Source organism: Calypte anna, chromosome 4A (genome assembly GCF_003957555.1).
Source record: "Calypte anna isolate BGI_N300 chromosome 4A, bCalAnn1_v1.p, whole genome shotgun sequence".
Classification (NCBI taxonomy): Eukaryota; Metazoa; Chordata; class Aves; order Apodiformes; family Trochilidae; genus Calypte; species Calypte anna.
The window spans coordinates 20916594-20929291 of record NC_044248.1 but is presented as its reverse complement, the minus strand read 5'-3'; positions in this window follow the sequence as shown (position 1 = coordinate 20929291).

Genomic DNA, 12698 nt, shown 5'->3' with positions numbered 1-12698 from the left:
TCGATAGAAATACTTTTTTGAAGGAGCTTGTAGACAAAAAGATTTTACAAGAAATTCTACCAGATCAAAAAGTGCAATAAATTAGGGCTGGCCAACAGATCTAACAAGTTACCTATTCAGAACACTAAGACAATCAGACTTGTTTTCATCTGACTGATCACTGACTTTACAGACAAGCCTTACCTGACAATTCTTCTTCATTGCTCCATCTGTAAATCATTGCCCAATTGTCAGTCATGTACTCTCAGCTCCAGAATTTCTGCTTTTTCTTTGCCAAAAGCTCCATTATACATTGTAATGCAGATAAAATCAATATTCTGTTTTTCACTGTCATCAATGTGTTTGTTATCTAAGGAAAAGCTTCTATGCTCTGCTCTTTTGATCTTTCCAGCAATGTCACAGAGATTTTTATATATGCACTGATTCTATCCTCTTCATTTCCTTCTGTGAAGTCAGGTCAAAACCAAAAGTAAGGTAAATCAACAATATTCCTTACACAGTAACTTTGTTTACTTATAAAATCAGCTACGGTTGGCTAGGAACATTTGTAGTGAGTCTAAATGACTGGAACACACATTCCTTAAGCTGTTTGAATAACTATTTTGGAGATGCTTCTAGGTGATACCATAAAATAAAACAGAACACTGAAACACTTGTTAAATTTAGAAAGGAGATATTAAATTATATTATCAGGTACTGTTCTGCTTTTAATTATAATTTTAGATTATTTCAAGTAAAGCTGAGTTCTGAAACCAATGTAGATATGTCTAATTTTGACAAAGCTGAAATGAAATTCATAGATTTTCCCCATTATTTATTGTCAAAAAAAATGAGCAACTCGAGAAGCTGAAGTAAATCTGTGCAGTTTTTGTAAAGAAAACCTTGTTTCCTGAAAAAAATTTACCCGGATTCCCACAATATACCTAAGTAGTGGGATGTGAGCAGTTAATTTCTTTTAACCTCTGAAAATGTCATCTGAAGCTGTCATAGGTGTGTTAAAAGATAACCAAACACCATCAAAGAAATCTTGAGTGGTATGGAATTTCAGAGTAGTAAGATCCAAGGAACAAATTAATTTTGGCTACTGCTCAGCTGCTTCCCAGCAAGCAGGCTCCAAGAACTCTTTGTTTCTTTGAAATCATGGTGTTCCATTTATTTACTTTTAACCAAAAAAATTCCATTTATTAGTGATGCTAAAAGTTTATCCAAGAAAATTTATGACTTTTTAATAAGTAAATGGCACATAATCAGGTGAGAAATTGAAGGGTTATTCAAATTGCTTGGGTCAGCACAAACCAGCTGGTAATTCTTTGAGACTAATCTATCCTGCTGAAAGATTTTTTGCACTTTTATTAAAAAAAGAAAAATATTTTCTTTTAATACTTCAAGAAAGATTGGTACAAGTAATAGTCTGGCCATGAGCAACAGTTTAGAAGCAGCACTCCAGAAAGTAGGTAACTAGAATGGAAACAGAAAATACAGAAACCTGATAGACAGGACTGCCACATGATGTGAAATGATGTAATTTGTTTTTTTCCATAAAACTAAAAAAAAATATATATATATATATATATATAATACAGGAGACACAGGTATGGATGAGGATTGAGATTCAAAGGATGAACCCAAACTGTGAGTGTAGCACTCCAGTAAGAGTGGTCCTGTTGTAGCATGGTGATTTACTTCTTTCCTATAGAAAATTCTAAAGGATAGCAGCAATGATTTTTTGGATTAGCAAGGAATAACTAAGTTTAAGTGTGGCCATCTTTAGTGCAATACTGAGAAATTTAGACAGCCTTGCCCCAAAGAATTACACAATCAAAACATCTGAAGACACAGCAATAACCTAGACATACTATCACTTTGCAATTAAATACTGCATGCAGTATGAAAGCTGAGCACACATTTTTAATTTTCCAGACAAACCTGCAAAATTGCACATTGAAAAAGGTAAATATAGGAGGACCTGGGCTTTCAACCAAGCTTTTTGAAATTTATCAAACAGAAGTATTACTCGGCCATTTTTATCTCCCACAAAAAGTAGATAAGATTAGGAATATAAATGTTTTAATATGGAAGTCACATAAGGCCAAGAAGGGCCCTGGGATTTTTTTTCAGCTTTCTAAGACATGAAAAAGGAGCCACAGCATATGACTACAAGTGAAATATACTCCCCAGCTGTTTTTTAAAAGCTTCCAAAAATAAACCTCAGACTCAGTCAGTGTTAATAGGGTCAGAATTTCCATGCCAAGCAGAGATACCAAGGGGACTGAAGAACAGAGATGTAGTTCTAATGTACAGATAATTACTTGTCTCCTTAGATTTTTATAAAATGCCTGGCATCCAGTTCTTCAGTCTTTGTGCATGCGTAGTCACAGGAGTCTTCTGCTTTAAGCACGACAACTCATATAGCAGAACTGTGAGTAACAGTAGCACAAATGAACTCTATGAGAATATATTATTTGCCAGCTATCTAGCTTTTCCTCATATATATTTCAACTGCAAACTACTCAAAGGTCTGGAACTGAAAGCCTTGTGCTGCAACACTTTGGAAAAGAGCATAGTTACAAAGTTTAGGAAAAATCTGACATACTCTTCCAATTTTGTTATAAGGAAGCTATTTGCATTGTTTCATAAATCTGGTGCATGGCCTCGTCTTTCTGTACATCTGACAGAAATCACAATTTCATACTTTGTGTCTCCTTTTTTACTACCATATTCCAGTGGGATGAGTCCTGAAGTCTGTCAGTAGTTTCCTGCATATGTCATGGTAACTTTAAGCAGCTTTAGTTCAAATAAAAGAACTAAGATGAAAGACATATATAAAAATCACTTATCTTCAAACTGAAAATACTGTCAAATAATTCCTTAACTATTCTTGCTCTTTATTCATTCTGGAAAGCAATTTTCTTCACTTTCTTATGTAAGTGTGTGATAGGGGAATAGGCTTTCCATTTACTCTTCTAATGGTTTCTGAGGAGATCTGGACTGTCAGTCTTACAGCTCAAGGTCATATAGCTTTGATCTCAAAGTATTTTTGCTGGGTAATTTATCATTATATTGAAGTCAAATCCATTATGGGATACAGGTAGGGAAGCTTCTTCTGTTGTGCCTTTCAGCTTTCTCTTTGCTTGTTTCACTCTTGAGAAGCCCCTTTTGAACCAGCTCTCTGTACCAATAAGAATCCCAGTCAGCCAAAATAAGATCTGGGCCTTTTCAAATACAGTTACCCCTACATTTATTGAGTGCATTAACACTGAAAGATCTTTGAAATAATTACAGGAAAAAAAGGACATTCACAATACAAACAGGCTGGTTACATCCCTCTCTGCATTACAGGTGACCTTAATCTTCTCATGCGTGTGTCCTGAGGAGGGTTAGAGAGAACTTGCTTGCAAATCTGAGGCCCTTCTATACATGTGTGACATGACACAATGCAGTCACCTTCTGCTTCTCTTTCTCAAGGACAACAGCATACCACTAAAAAGAGAGTCAAAGTCAGTAGTTCCATAAAGTTTATGAGGTAAAGTAGCATTCTTGCTACCACCAAGTGCTGTCTTAATAAGATTAAAACTGTCTCTTGCTTCACCTGTACCGGTCCCTCCCCTATACACAAATTCTCATGCAGTGGGCAATTAAGCAAGTGAAGGTCACTCTGCTAATTTCCATCCCCTTTGGATGAGGTTCAGACACAGCAGGAAACGTGTGCGTTCTTGAGAATCCAGAAAACATTAAATCCGTCCCCAGACACTGTGACTGAACTCTTGCAAATTTCCAAAAGCTGCTCTGTGTCTTAATATAATTAGAGCAATCTTGGTATCCTGGCTTCCTACAGCTGTTCCTTACCACTACAAGTAGCCTGTCTGAAAATTCAGCTCCTTGGTAGGAAGAGAAGACTGACAGATGGTGAATAAATTCAAGGCTAGTTTATTTTTATAACTGGAAAATAGCTTTCAGACATCCTGGTGGTCTACAGATTGTTTCCAGGTCTTTTCTATTTTAATGAAAGATAAAATATGACTGGGATTCATGATCGGGCAATTTAATTTTAGCCAAATTGCAGAGAAAAGTAAATGCCAGCTCTTATTCTAAACTTTAACCTTCTGAGCCGCTGAGACATTTATCTTATGCAAAAATTACTGCAATAATAATAATACTTTCTGGTTTACAACTGATTTACCAGGAAATTAATATTTGGTTTTATGAACACATTAAACAGATGGTACCTATTGTTGAAATTATCCTATAAAAGTACATGAATTTGGACTTGGTTACAGTGCAATGCATTAGACTCTTTTAAGCAATTGGTGTGGTTGGCCTTTCTTTTTTTCTAACAAGCCATTTTTAAGTCTACAGCATGCAGTCTTGGAGTTAATTGCAATGACTCCATAGCTACAGTAAATTAAAAATTATTGACTTAAGCCTTTTCCCTGATAAGGATGGAAAAAAAAACCAACCCAGTATTAATGTAAATAGCTTACATCGTTGTTAAACTTCTGGTTTCTCATTAGTTTCATCAAAATCACCGATAAACTGAATAGCTGTTGTAAGAGTTCTGAATAGCTGTTATAAGAGTTAAAGAATGGAGCAGCAAGTTCTAACCCCACTGATGTTAACACTAAGCTTCCCTTGAGTTCCTGCAAAGCTTCAGTCTCCTTCAGATAGGAGATCTGTGAAACTATGCAACCATTTTATCTGGTAGCAAGCTGCAGAGAACTGCTGCCACCCTTCTGCAATTTAAACATTGCATTCCATAAGTCCCACTGAAACAAAAAAGTTACTCACTACAAACTGTCCATGGTGAATGTGAGTGGAATAATGACTGCTCATGTACTTCAGATTGGTTTTAGGACAAACTTGTTCATGCTTTTTCATTACTTCAGGCTCGCTATTATTCAGTCACTGAAATTGTGTTCAGTTAAGTCAATAGAAAAACTCCCATCAAAGTTAGGAGTTTCAAAACAGCTCTATGGTCCCTAAAACTTTACATATTATTTCCAGACATTGCAGGAGCATGCATAGCATTAAATAGCATCTTTGTCTACGGTGCCAACAGCAGTCCCATGGTTGATTTTGTTCCATTTCCAGATTAACAAATACAGAAACTGGACTAATAATTGTAAGGTACCTGGAAACCCTGTTGCCCTTGCAGGTGAAGAAAGGCTAGAGAAAACATTCGTGTATAAGAAATGTCTACAAGTCATCTTTTTATTTCCATTACAGAAAATCAAGCAATAGGTGGAAATAATTTCTAGGAACAACTTCACACTTTGTTTAATGAAATCCTACCAGTGAAATAAATGGTTAAAGAAACTGTTGTTCAACTCAATGTGATCTTACACACAATAGCTGCAACTGTATCCGAGATTTTCCAAGCTACATGATAAAGCTATGGTTCTAAAACCATTTAAAAAGAGGTCAGTGGCTTGATTTTCAAAAGTGGTGATTCTGTCATCCATTTTTCACAGCATTGCTGCAGAAATATCAGAGCAACTAGATGAAAATTTTTGTCCAACTGAGAACAGAAAAATAAAACCTCTACAAACCACTGAGTGCTCAGTAGAGTGGGAAATCAAACTAATAAATGAGATATCTGAATGTATACACAAGAACTTGATTTTAGGCACAAAAATGCAGACCCATGCCTTCTAACTTCTGTCACTCATTCCAGGCTTCTCCTCTGCTATAAGGAAAGGGATTAAAGTACAGAAGGAAATTCAGGTGTTATTTGGACTCTGGTCCATACTAACCAGAAAGGGGACTTAATGAGATAGGCAGATGCTCCTAATTTAGGTGTCTCAATTAACTGCCTTAGCAGTTACACAATTTAGACAAAGTTTGGAATGTCTTGAACACACTTAAAACTAGAAAAACAAGTGCATTTAAAGGTGTTGCACTTTTGTAAATGCAGAAGGAGCCTCAGCAGACTTCTAAAAGCCAATCTTACTTATAATTAGATGCAACAAAAAAAAAAATGTCACTTTCATTCTGGTTTAGAGAATTATGTATAAAGCAAAAAATCGTTATTAAGTCAGTTTATAAATTTATGGCAATTCATTGCAACCTCTCAATATAAAAGTGATGGATAAGCCATTGAAAACCATTGACCTGGAAACCTGGAATCTTCAATTCTGAAGTGGTGACAAGGAACCTGCTGAGAGTTCAGGTAGAACTGGCAGGAGACCTGGGAGGTTTCTGATTTTAAAAGTTCAGCTGCCAAAAACTGAGCTACCAACACACATATGACCACTGGGAAGTTCATTGGTGCATTTTTTTATTATTATTTTTTTATTTAGGTGACCTGATATTGCTTCTGGCTTACTGAAAATGGCTGCAACTTCAATTAGACAGGATGCATCACAAACCTGAAGTAGTAACACATCAGAGTAGTATTTAAATCAGTCTGTCCTCTCCTCAGGCTAATTACTGTAGACACATTCAGCTCCAAAAAGTATTCTAGCCAAGTGAATACAGGCTGACTTCACTGGATGCAGTAGCAACTCCAAGTTTCTTGACTGTTTTTGAGTTCCGTACCAGTTACTGATGAACTTGCATCACTGGTGGGCACTTAAGTGAAAACATCTTGCAACCAGGTGGCCACCTAACTCTGAACTGATTCAACTGTAGCACACAGTGGTCCCTTGTCTGAGCAGAAAACTAACAAAGAGAATGTTTAGTTTCTGGTTTATAGTCTGCATGTGAGTCCTCTGCAGCAGTGAAGGACTTGCAATATTTAGGTCCTCTACTTAAAATGTATTTTTCTCCCATGACCAAACTGCTTTTCTGCAAGGCTCTAGAATACACTTCTACTATCAACCACTGTGCAGTTGGCACATTTATGTCTAAACACCCTTTTTTGAACTTTTTCAGGTGAGTAGGGGAACATAGGAATCTCCCTATACTCAGATTGCATTGGAGTGTGCCCTTCCCAGCAGTTCAAAAAACATATGTTTAAATACAAATGCCATTTACCCTGAGATTAAGATTCTACAAAAGATGTACATTCTGTCACCCTTAAAGCTCGAGTTGTACACATTCTGCTTTCCTGCTTGTCCCTGAGGAAAAGCAGCTATTGTTTATCTCCTGAAATAGGAAATACCTTTGAAGATCCAGAAGGATTGTCACACAACAGCATTGAAGAGGGCTGAGCCATCCCTAAAATATTAGCAAAAGCTTTGTCACTGGCTTCAGTAGCTCAGGAATTTTCCATCTGATCACTTTATTTCTTCATTTGCTTTATACACAGTAATAAATTGTACAAACAACTGAGTGAAAGAAGGACCACTCAAATCAGCTGTGAAACTCCCAATAATTACACTGTGGCCTGTTTTTGACACTTGAAACAAATATAAAGCAAAGATTCAATCTTTCCTAGACTATTGTGAGCTAAACCTGGACTTGAACAAGAAATAGACCATAAAGTTGTATTCTCTATCAACTCCTGGAGGTAAGGCCCTTCAGCAAGGGTAATTTAGCACTGAAATTACATTGTCTTTTCTTGGAAATCTCTGTGATCTTCACCATCTGTTTCATGTGATAAAATAAAGTTGTTGATTTCATGCTGTATCTTCTATGTCAGAATAAAGGCCAGTTCCAATTTACATCAAGCAGGAAAAAAAGAAAAGGAAAAAAAAAGAAAAAAAAAAAAAAAAAGAAGAAGAAAAAAAAAAGCAATTATAAATTATAATGAAAACAAGCACATGTTTTTCCACATTTTAATGAAGCAAAGGTAGCTGCAGTGGTTTACAGCTTCAAATAGATTCAGTTCACGTTAGCTGGATTTTTCAGTTTCAGACAAGTAAGACCGCAGCAAGTAGGTATGGTAGGAGGCCTAATGAGTTTCCTCACCACATAAAAATCATCCAGCAAGCAGTACAAAGATCACTCAAATGAAAACAAATACTCAATAAAGCAGATAATTAACTGCAATCTTAGTTCATAGGATGGCCTCAAACTGCCCTGCAAAAATGCCAGAGCAACTAAATATAAATGTTTATCTTTGTTAGCAAAGGAAGAAAAATTTTATATTGTTCCAAAGAACTTGTATAGGTTTATCAGAGTCTAAATGACTTTTAAAATAATTAAAAATTTTATGTTGTAGCTTCTGGTGTGAAGTTTTTTTTCAGCTTTGAATCTGATGGTTTATGATCTATAGTCCTTGTTATTATCCCCTGAATCCTTCAGCATCAGCTTTTATTTTCTGTGCCAAAAGAGGATACTTAAATGGGAGTCTCTGATCATTAAATTTTTTAAAAGGTCTTGTAATTGTTAGCTGAGGATATCTGCAGCTAAACTTACAAACATGCATGTAGACATATATATATATATATATATATACATACACAACCACATTCTAATGACAGTACAGCAGATTTTTATTTTTTTTCACATTATTATTGATCTCCCCCAGATACTGAGATTAATGATCATGGAAACAATCATGCCATGGTTTAATGCTAGGCCAGCAATTAAACAGAAATTACAGATGCTCTCTATTAACCTCTCTCTTTTCCCCTGCAAGGAAAGGAAAGGGAATAAGGGAGAGAGACTTATGGGTTGGAAACTAAACTACACAGCTTTAATGAAACAGTAGTGATGGAAAGGAAAATAATGAAATATATACAAATATATGCAAAATCAATACCATGCTCCCCCTACTCCCACCACCACTGAGGCTGCTGGGCAGTCCTGGAACAGTCCCAGAGTCAGCATCAGATAGGAGCTAGACGCAGAAACACAGATTCAGGAATGCACAGATCAGAATTAAAGGAGGATGAATATAAGGAGTCCCTCCAGGACATCAACCATGGACAAGGAGATTTATTCTCATTATCTCTCAGATTTGTACAGTGTATAAGATGTATGGGATAGAATACTTCATTTAGTCTATTTTGATCACATGTCCAATCCACCTCTTCCTGCAGAGGTGTCACAGGTATGAGCCTTTTACACCCTTTTGCTTCTGGAGCATAGGATGTTTTGTAGAACCAAGCAGTGGCCTTGGCTCTGCATACCACTCTCCAGCAGTGACTATAAATTGAGAGCATTATCACACCGATTGGAAAATGTGCTCTTATATCAGCAAGTGCTGTTACTTAGAAGAGATTTAACTGAAAAGTAAAATTACTAGAAAGGCAATCGGCTCTATCCTGGCTCAAACCAGGACAGGAACAATTGTTCAAACAAGATGGCTACAATCTCTCAATAGCCAATCCTGTTGTGTTAGAATGCACAGCAGAGGGAGTATCCAATGTGCCTTTCAAACCAGGCTGTGGTAATTGCTTGCAAGGGACAGGACATTTAAGTCTCTCTCACAGGTCTGTTGAGTCCACCAATGCTGTGATGAGCTAATGACAATTGTTTTTTTGAATAATAGCTGTTCTCAAACCATGCCAGCTCCATTCACAAATACATATATAGTTAGTGTATAATAGTTTTCTAAAGAACTTAAAGCAAGATGTCATTGTAAAGAATGAAGAACCAAATGACCTTTTCCTCCTTAGTAATATCTGATCACTTTCTGCAATTGCTGAATCCACATCCTCCCTGCTGTTTCATAGAGATATTTTTAAATAGTACTGCTATTTAAAAAAATAATCCTTCTAGTGTCAGATTTGTTCCTACTGGGAATCCCAAAGAAACTGAAGGAAGTCCAAACAGTTCCTCATAGCTTCTTCACAGAGTGAATTTTCTTTCTTACGAATAATCAGAGGGCAATGTGTTGTCACTTTTGTTAACATAACTTCTTTCTATACTAATAAAAGCTCCTAGAAAGGGACTCAGGTAGATGGTGACAGATGAACTTCTAGTGAACCAGATTCAGAGATCTGGCTAAGCCTATGAAGCCTATGACTTTATTATTCTTTCTTCCTTACCCTATAAATAGACTTCCAGTCTTCCTTTCTTCACAGTCAGAGTTACCTGTTACCTTACCAAATGCTGACCTGCCTAACTCCCTCCTGGATCTGCCACCTTAAAGGGAGAAGGTGGACAAAGAAGCTGCTATGGGGAAGCCAGATTTCCCCAATTCAGCAGGCATCAATTCACCATCTTTAAGAAAAGTCCTTCAGGATGTTATTCTTCCATTTTATCCCCCCTCCAACTGATTTTGCCAGGACAGCATGAACCCACTGCTACACCTCCCTTGCCTCTCATCTCTAGGTTTTAGAACAGAAATTCTAACATTTTGAGCACTACTGATCCTTAAAACAAAAAAATAAGACATACCAGATATTCCAACAAGAACAGAAGCAAAGCAGGAGGGAAAGAAAAATGAACCATCAAGGCTGCCCAAGAGCTTCTACTGCAGCCTTTCTGCTACAGGGAAAGGCCTGCCCTGGTTCTAATCACTATTTTTCTCACAAAGCTAGAATCCACAAATTCATACTGATGATGATGACTTTGTTATATACATAATGCGTGGCACCATTAAACATCTAGAAAAGAAGAGGTCTCTTTCTGAAACAACTCTTCACATATTTAGAGCAGAAGGTAATCCATCAGAGTAATAGCAATGAAAAATACATGAGTGTATTCCTCATTGCTGGCAATTTGAACTGAAACAACCCACAAGTATGACCTTATGTATCTCCTGGCTTTTACTGAAGGAGTGACAAGGAGGAACAAGATGTGACATAATGTACCAACAGACTCCCAAAGAACACACATATCATAAAACTGCAATTTCTCCATGAATATATAATAAACAAAGTAAAAATAATCTTCTTGTGCTGGCTTAAGATTCCTTTCTCTCATGGAGACACTGAGCCCATGACTGCCTCCAAGCAACACAAAATTACAGTATTCCATTTTTGTTCTATGGCAGAATTCCACTGTCAGAAATCTCAGTAACATAGAGACAGATTTCTGTGTCAGATGACACCTGCATTCAATCCTTGCCATTGATTTATTCTGTCATCTTGAAGCAACTGGTTAAATGCTCTCTGCTTTGGATCCTCTTTCTGCAAAGTGGAGATACAAATCACAAGCTGTTGAAAAAAATATTCTACTAATACTAATTCTTTTATATTATGTTTTTCCAGTTTTAGATGGATTTTGACAACGATACACACACACAAAAAAAAAAAATCTCTTTTTTTGACCTAGTTTAGCCTCAGACTAACTGGTTTATGCCTCACATAATTTAATTTCAACATAAAATATCTCTAGTACAACGGTTCTTTATTCATTAATAAAAGGTATCAGCAAATACACAGGAAAAAAAATATGTTCAATTTAGATATAAGGCTATCATGTTGCTAGCAAGCATTCCTATGATCACTAACAATGAAGCTGTAGCAAGTAAACAAATATTAACAACTGTGAACTGATTTCCCAAATCTGAACTCTTCACTAATGCACAAGGAGGGCAAATTCTAAAGCCAAGGATCTTTCGTTCTGCCCACCTTCCTCTTCTCTTGGGGAGGAATAAGAAGCCAGCAGACTATTAAAGCAGATCTGCCCAAGTTTCCTCATATTTCTGCTGAAATGTATTCTTAATCTGCATCATTCGTAATATTTCAACTAGGGCACAGATGGGATCTATTGGCACCTACAAAAGTGCACCTATTGAGAAGAGAATTAAAATAGCAAGAGATGTAGAAGCTATTTACCATATTGCTGGTCCACCCTGTAATACCATAAAGAAAACTGAAAACCATTCTTTGAAAAAGAATTAAAGGAATATGATCCAGACTTTTAAATAAATAAATAAATAAACCCCAAGAGCACATGATATTCCAATGGAAGTAACATGAAATTGTATACCCAGCTAACATTAGTGTACTGACCCATGACTACATGCCTAGCAAACTGGAAGTTGTGATCTTAGCGATTATATACAAAAAGGTGCTGAACCAGGGGAAAAAATAAAAAACTAAAGAAAGAGAAAGGGAGATAAGTACTTTAAAGCAAATCCAAACACACTATCTATCAACCCACCTGCTATTTGTTTCTGTCAGACCTGTCAGTCAGTGATTTTAGATGAAAGATGGGAAGCAATAGCATATGTGTCTGATGGTAGCAGCCACAAAATTTTCATTCCAGAAAGTGGTATCTTGTGGGACAGAGAGAATCAAGGGAAATGTTGTTGCTGAGACCTGACAATGGAAATAAATGGGATGATTTTCAGTTACTTTGCATGCAATTTTCCATGACAAGCATGTCTGAAGGTGCTGAATGCTTAAAATGAAACACATTAAAAGAGGCAGAAATTGGTCCAATGTTGACCCAAATCTTACATAACTTTAGGAAACGATAATTTACACATATATCTCTCAACTCAATCAGTATTTGGTGGCATGTAGGGGATGGGGTTCAGTGCAAGGGAAATTTGACTTCAAATCACCAACACACTGTCTCCTGTGCCCCCGTGTAATTTATTGCAGCTTCAAGAAATGACCTAATTTTTGCTTCCTGTAATTCTTTATCAAGCAGAAAATTTCTATGCTGTAATGTATTTGAACAGGCACCACTTGTATCAGAGCCTGGAAATAAGACCAGCATGTAATCCTTTTGCCAGCTTTCTCTATGCCATATTACTTAGGAAAAATTCTCAGACACCTAGTACACCTCACTAGTGAACAAATTAAAGGAGTATTCTTTAGACTTCTAAATTCAGTCTGGAGGAAGAAAAGTGTGCTTGTTATCTTCTCATTCAGTATGTAGAAAGATACAACAGCAATATCTGAATTGAATTT